Source organism: Protopterus annectens, chromosome 4.part1 (assembly GCF_019279795.1).
Source record: "Protopterus annectens isolate FY-2018-M chromosome 4.part1, PAN1.0, whole genome shotgun sequence".
NCBI lineage: Eukaryota > Metazoa > Chordata > Ceratodontiformes > Protopteridae > Protopterus > Protopterus annectens.
The window spans coordinates 138,692,889-138,700,635 of record NC_056734.1 but is presented as its reverse complement, the minus strand read 5'-3'; the positions used below and the strand labels follow the sequence as shown (position 1 = coordinate 138,700,635).

Genomic DNA, 7,747 nt, shown 5'->3' with positions numbered 1-7,747 from the left:
ATAGAAATGTTTTTGACTTATCTATGTTCATATATAATCCAAAGTCAGTGGAAAAATGTGCATTAAATGTACATTAAGCCAACACCGATTTAAAAATAGACCATTATCAGTGAGCCATGTTAGAGGACTTGCATATCTGAGAAGTATCCTTGTGGATCCTTCCTGCTCTTGCAGTGCTGTAAGTAGGGGTTCCTCAACTAAAATACAAAGCAGCAGAGATCATGGATGTACTTGTCTAGTTCCATTCCATATCTGAAAAGTAGGACTGTCAATATTCTGTTAGGATTTAGGGGTTGATGAAGAACTTCATATGCTAATAAATTCATCTGGAAAATTGTATTTTCTCAGGACTTGCCAAGCAAATGACCCCCAAAGATTATCGAATGCTTTTTGAGAATCAGTATATGGAAATGAAGAATGACTTGCCATAACCTGGATATTCTACCCAAAGAAAATCAGTGCCTTCTTCCTCTGCCTTTAACAGAACCCTGGTAAGTGTTATAAGACTGAGAATTATACTCGCTAGATGTCTGCCCAGTATTTTCACGCATATTTTAGTTTCTAATAGAAAAAGAGAGACAACTTGATAATCCCATTGAAACCATTTGTCATTGCCTGAGTTGAAAAAGAGCAAAACATTAGCTATGCTGACTGACTACAGTAATTCCTGCTTGAGTGTGACACAGTAATGTAATGCATGTAAGTAATAAATAAGCAGGCTTTCAAAATTGTAGGAATCTTGTTATGAGGTTATCCAGGCTAAGACCATTGTCTGCTGTTCACACACCAGCAGCACCCTGATGCATTTGTAAGTCAAACAGTGACAGGTGCCAATTGTATAATAGCAACATATGAATAGTACTTCAAAAGCAGTTATAGGGACCATAAGATGTCTAGTCTTAAGTTAAAACATCAGCTTGTGTACTCAGTAAGGAATATTTAATTCCTTTTTGTAGGAGGGCCATGTCTGATGACCCGGAGTGAATTTGTGGCTACAGACCTGTTCATGAAGATTAATGATGAAGGCAGCCATGGTAGTCCTGTGCTTGTCTGCACATGCAAGGAGGAATGTGTTTGGTGAGGAGCCTACATCTCCAGCAAGTCTTTTATTTGCTGGTGTAAGTTAGTATTTTGTGTGGGTGATTTAACAGCTGCTGGTTCTGTGCAGGAGAAGCAGGTGAAATTGGACTGAGTCTTGGCTCTGAGTGAAACATAGACCTGCATGGAGCAGCTGGTAAGTGACAGAGTATAAGGAGGGAGCGTGCTAATCTGTTGTGATAGTTTAGGGTTTTAAGGTCAGTGATTTTCTTAGAAATCTCTGGACCTTTCAAGTTGGTCTGCGTGCTTAGATTTGGACATACTGAAGGGGGCATTGTATCCAGTGATGGATCTAATGTGTTTTGGTGTGACATTAATTGGTCTATACAGAAGGATTTTGTGACTACTGTGACAATATGATGGCCAAATATGAGTGAGTCATCCACATGTGTTCCCAGGTTTGTTATGGTGACATCTCTCTGAAGGGGAATATTGTTGTAAAATAGAGTTTCAGCTTTTTTGCCAGGCATGCTATACTGCATTTCTTTGCATTACATTTTAGGCTATCTATGTAACAGGTCTGCACATAATGCAGCAAGTAGATATCCCCAAGAGAGTAAATAATACAGCCCAGCTTGTAGTCAAATTTAGATGACCGCACCTCAGGAGCAATTTCCAGATACCTTCACAGCAAAAAAGAAAATGGAGTGGGCTTAGCTCTAAAGTCTGCAGAATTCCACTGCTTAGTTTCCTGTGCTAAGAGGGTACCAACATCTTTCACTAGTTGGGCTCTATTGCATAGCCATTTGTTAGTCTAGCAAATAACATACGAGTTAACCTTAAGCTTTACTAATTTTTCAGTAATCCCAGTATGACAGATAATGCCAAAAGTCAAAATGTTTACCTATTCTGTAGTTGTGTAGGCCTTTGTCCACAGCTTCAGGAACTTTTTCAAAGTAACCAGTTTTAAAAGGTAGGATCTACCATTCACAAAGCCAAACTGATTTGTAGCTAGTTCTCTTACAAGACCTGTGTTCAGATTAGTGATTTCCAGTGTATTCATTTCATGGCTTTCCAAGAAAAGCTGGTGAGGTCTGTCATTGTTAAGCTTTCTGTAGGTACATCAAAATGGCCATTCTGTATGATTCTATCACAGTGCCAGAGGTTAAGCTGCAGCTCAACAGTTAAAGTAGATGCTCAGACAGAGCATTCTTGGCAACAGTGTGAGTGCATCCTGGTATGATGTACAGTGTTGCAACTGCCTTACTCTTGCCATTCAAATTGTCATTAGTTTTGGGTAGAGAAAGCAAGACTACTTTTTCCTGCAGGCAGTTTTAAGGGAGGGGCTTTAATTTCTGTGATTGCATGAGGGACATCTTGGGTAGGTGGGGTGAAATTTGTACCAAATTTCTCTGCTAGTATGTTGCATTTGTCCTTCGGGTGATAGCATGTCGTATTGTTGCACTCTAGCTCATCACATTTTTGGAAATCATTTCTTACCTCCATTACATAAATGAAGAACAGTCTGTAGCTTCTTTTGATGCCTGTAGTAACTTTAAGTTGATGATCTTCCTTGTATTTCCTAGAAGAATTCTTAATCTTTGCTAGTATGTTTCAGAATGTTCTTGAAATGAGGGAAAGGGAGTTCTTATAGGTAGTCATTGTTGTCTTTCTTTTGTTGCACAGCTTATTGAAGTGTCCCATTAATGGGGTTTGTTTGTGAATTTACCATTTTACTTAGCATGGATGTTTACTAACTTCTCAGTGGAATTGTTTGGGTGAGTTTAAAAGTTGTAGAAGGCAGCAGCCCTTTCTTTTGGGTACTTTTGTGGAATGATTTTCAGGAAACTTAGCACAGTCTTCTACAAGCGTTTGTAGTTTTGCCTTGAAGTCCATGTAGGTCACCTCTTTAGGTGATGGAGATGAAATGATGGTCCTGAAAAGTTGACTGTTTTGTGATTTGATTTGACCAGGGATGGGGAGATATTGGGTGAGGTACAGGCTGGAGCTGTGATTGTTATGGCCAAGTCCAGTATATCAGTGTCTTTGGTTGGTAAACTCACTATTTGTCATAGCACATTGGACTTTACAATGTCTAGTAAACATTTAGCATATTCATTATTTATCATGCATGTGAGTCCGTCAATTGCTGAGTAGTTGAACTAATCTTACAGGATAGCATTTTATTTGATATCTAACCCACTGAGCATGTTTACTTGTTATGAACTGTGGTGGACAGTGATGGAGATGTGTAGATAGCTATAATAGTTGGATTTTGTTAGCGTGATTGCATCTCTAGAGCACTACTAGAACCAAGTTGTTGGCATGAATAATACGATGCAAGTAATTGTATATCTGATAAGTGCAGATACTCTCCTCTCCTGCAGTTTCCCCTAGGATTAAAGACATAAATATCGAACCATTGCACGGAGGGTGTATTCTCATTGCGTTGGAGCCGTGTTTCAGTGGCAACATTATTGTATGTGTATTCAAGTTGCAGGACAGCCTGACTCTAAGCATCTTTCTGCTTAGACCCCTACCATTACACTGCAATGTTGATGTAATCCAAGTTTGAATTTTCTATGTTACAATGTCCAGATGAGGGAGTCTGCCTAGAAAGGAGCTTTGGGGGCAGCAAGTTTTTGCCACTATGAGGAAGCCAATGATCTTGTATTGGTGTTTAGGCATCATTCCGAGTTAAGCCAAGATGCTGCTCAAAACAAGTGCCTTCCCTGCTTCCAACACATACATAGATTCATCATACATCTCTGCATGTCCATGCGGGTAGAGTACCCCAGGTCATTCACTTTCACGTGGGCCACTAATAAGTTATAATCACATTTAATAAAGGTCAGGGTCCTTCACCATATCAGTCTAGCGAGTCTGAGGTCAGTTTAGTCATCAATGAGTTTAACATTTCTCTGACAGGTCAGCTATCCTGGAATCTTGGGTGAGGTATGGGTAGTTGTAAAATAACTGGGTTGTGTGTGGGCAAGTGCAAACTTAAGTGCTGGAGGCTGCAGTCTCTTGGAATAGTATGTAGGAGACCTGGACATTTTTTTTCTTGACTGCTTTAGCACAAGACTGAGGTATGGTTATGTGCTGTGCTTTTGCTGTTTATTTCCTCCGGTTTAAGTAAATGCATCTCTCACAGGTAGTACTATTATCTGGCATGAGTGAGGAACAGCTGGCAAGGGTAAGGCAGTTGCTCCCCTGCTTTAGAATAACAAGTGCAAGTTACTGCAGTACCTCAGAACACCAGGTATAATCAGGATGGCCAACAAAGAGTGAAAACAGACTGGGCCATTTTGCCAGAGAACAAGGTCTAGGATGTCAAGTCACGGAGATTTTAAGCAGACTGATAGATTGAAAGGGATATTTTCAAGTTTATACGGTCATCTTCTTTATTCTTTCGGCTGTTCCGATTAGGGGTTGCCACAACAGATCATCTGTTTCCATTTCTTCCTGTCTTCTGCATCTTGCTCTCACACCAGTCACCTGCATATCCTCTCTTACCCCATCCATAAACCTTATCTTAGGCCTTCCTCTTTTGTCCTGTCTTACCCCATCCATAAACCTTATCTTAGACCTTCCTGTTTTCCTCTTACCTGGCAGCTCTATCCTTGGCATCCTTTTCTCAATATACCCAGCATCCCTCCTCAGCACGTCCAAACCAACACAATGTCGCCTCATTGGCTTTGTCTCCGAACTGTCCAACCTGAGTTGACCCTCTAATATACTCATTCCTAATCCTGTCCATTCTCGTCACACCCAGTGCAAATCTGAACATCTTTAACTCTACCACGTCCAGCTGTGACTCCTGCCTTTTTGTCAATGCTACCGTCTCCAACCCATATAACATAGCTGGTCTTACTACCCTCTTGTAGACCTTCCCTTTCACTCTGACTGGAACCCGTCCATCACAATTCACTCCTGAGACACTTCTCCACCCACTCCACCCTGCCTTTATATAAGCTTATAAACTATATATATATATATATATATATATATATATATATATATATAGTTATTTTATTTTACATTTGTTAACCGGGATGGTCCGACTGGATACATGTTTTTTTTCAGCGGAGGCCCGGGGAGAAAAGCTCCAACAGAGTTACATTGATAATTAGGTACAGTAAATGAGCTGAAAGAACTTAACAAAAACATAGGCTATTTACATACAAGTACAAGACTGCCATTACTATTTCTGAGATTACTACAAATGTAACATTAATAACATATTAGCAAGAACGGTAGGCAGTATAATGACATAGAGTTAGACAGGATACATATTTCTTTATCACAGTATACAAAGTACTTATCTTAGCTAGTTGTTTGTTTTAGTGTGTGTGTATGTATGTATAGATATATATATATATATATATATATATATATATATATATATATATATATATATATATATGTTTTATATAAATGTTTCAAGTTTATACGGTCCTTTTAATAATTCTGGAGGATGATTAAGGTCTATTAAAAGTTGTTAAAAAGGCTTAATGGTTGAAGTAGGTCTCTAAATTAGATGAAAGTATTGGCAGTTGAAAAGAGAACAGAGATTTCATGAAGAGTATGATGACGAGGTACTGCCAGCCTTGCCAGGAGAAGTAGGGCAGCGGATGTGTAACATATGCCAGCACAGCTAGCTGGAATTTTGTAAAGAATTGGGTCACTTGTGTATCAAACTGATTTGTACAGATGCTTCTGTTTGAAAATGTTTAAGTTGCTTGCATTACAATATATCAATAGTGTTTCCTGCTGAACAGAAAAGAAATGTACGTGCGTTATTGCAACTGTTTAAATGTATCCATTGTAAGAGCATATACTGGAAGAGAAGAAGTTAATCAATATCCTTGAAATTAAATTACTTTATGGGTTAAGCCATAAAGATGTTATCCTACAGTTTTGCAGGGAGCTAGAGAAATAGTGCCTGTGCAGTAGAGTAGTTTGTAGCTTCTGTAGGAAGAGTGGAATGGTTTTATTGCTTTTATGGCTTCTTGATGCTGCAACAGATCTTAGAAAGGACATTTGTGGTAGCACATAGGTACTACACCCTAGCAGCTTCTAGTGTTAGTAATAGTGTGGGAACCAGAAGTCAGATGACCATCTAGATGTATGTGATGTCATTCTGTACAGAAATGTTTTAATAGAGGAGACTGAAGGCTCAAGGGCAGTCTGTTCTTGGAAACATGACCCGAATGACCCTCACCCACATCATCTTGCCTTGTGGTAGTAACATAATTAGGGAACAGTAATTCTTTTAGTCAATCGGGAATTGATAGTGAGACTTGCTAAGTACTGTTTTTCTGTATCTGTGTGAAAATTTCCATGAGTGTTATTTTTAATATTTCCTTTAACTGACGCTCTGGTGTCTACTGTAAATAGATGTTTGGTATTTTTGTTCTTTTATTATTTATTATTAAATATATTTAAACTTCTCATTGTGGCTGGTCCTTTTAGAAAAATATTTAAGTTTTGAGAGTATTTGCATATATTTATTAGGTGACAGCTCTGGCCACTCCTGAAGCCTGGCTGTTTGGTCAACATTACCATTTGTATTAATGTTAACTTCACTCAGCATAATTTTATACCCTTTGAAGAGCCATATAGTAACTGACTGATGGCAGTGAATCTGCCTTAGTCTGGTCAAAGTTGGTAGAGTGGGTAATCTGTGCCAGCCTTTCCCAGGGTTGTGTGTCAGCTACAGGGATCAGGGACACAAAGCACTGGTTTCACAGAGAGGGTGCTGTACACATCTGTGCCAGTGGAGAGACAGATGTAGAAACCCAGACCCTGGGCTGTGTGTGTTCCCTGTGTGCTCTTAAGAGAAATTGTGCTTGATAAAGAGAGGTCTGCATTTTGGAATACGGAGTGTATCCATTTGTATTCCAAATGAATGCCCCTCTCGAGTGTCAGTGGTGAGGATTGAGGCTTCTTGATTACTAGTCCAAAGTGGGGGATGGTCACAGAGTATTGAGTGATAATGGTTGGGATGAGACTAGAGTCATAGTGGATTGATTGAGATACTAAGTTGGTTAGAAGTGCTAATTATTGGTAGACTAGAGGCTGGTGAAGAATACTAAGAAGTCTAGTGTTTGGATCAGGACTGGAGCACCAGTTTTAGAGAATATGCTGAAGCTTCACGGATTCCTTTATAATGGTTACCTACAGAATCTTTCAAACCTACATATGCATATGTTTAACGACTAGACATAGTATCTGGATGGATAGGTAACACCACAACAGCCATACAGGCTTTCTGCTGTGTGTCATCAGGCCTGCTATATTTGAGGTTGCATATTTTATGTTCACAAAGACAAAAGAAATCACAGATGTGCTGGCCTCAAGTCTAGTTCAAGCCTATTTAAAATTTTTGGGCATGCTGCATTCAAAACTTTCAAGGCATATTTCCAAACATCTGCACGCAAGGCTTGCTGGTTCCATTTTCCAAATGTTCTGTTAAATTTTAGAGGAAAAATTTTTTTTGGAAGGCTCAAGGGCAGTCTGTTCTTGGAAACATGACCCGAATGACCCTCACCCACATCATCTTGCCTTGTGGTAGTAACATAATTAGGGAACAGTAATTCTTTTAGTCAATCGGGAATTGATAGTGAGACTTGCTAAGTACTGATGTTAAGTTGTCTATCTCACCTTCATTCTTGCTGGATGGGTTCGGAGCCGACCTCGGCTCCGA

The 7,747-nt window shown here is 39.4% G+C and overlaps 1 protein-coding gene across 3 annotated transcripts in view; it reads left to right on the top strand.

The window, feature by feature from the left end:
- Positions 1-353: 353 nt before the first annotated feature.
- PIK3CB (phosphatidylinositol-4,5-bisphosphate 3-kinase catalytic subunit beta) overlaps positions 354-7,747 on the top strand; it is a gene marked incomplete at its 3' end in the record, with an annotated part of 1,563,003 nt that continues 1,555,609 nt past the window's right edge. For all 3 annotated transcript variants that reach the window (XM_044070037.1, XM_044070038.1, XM_044070035.1), the window contains 1 exon segment: positions 354-491.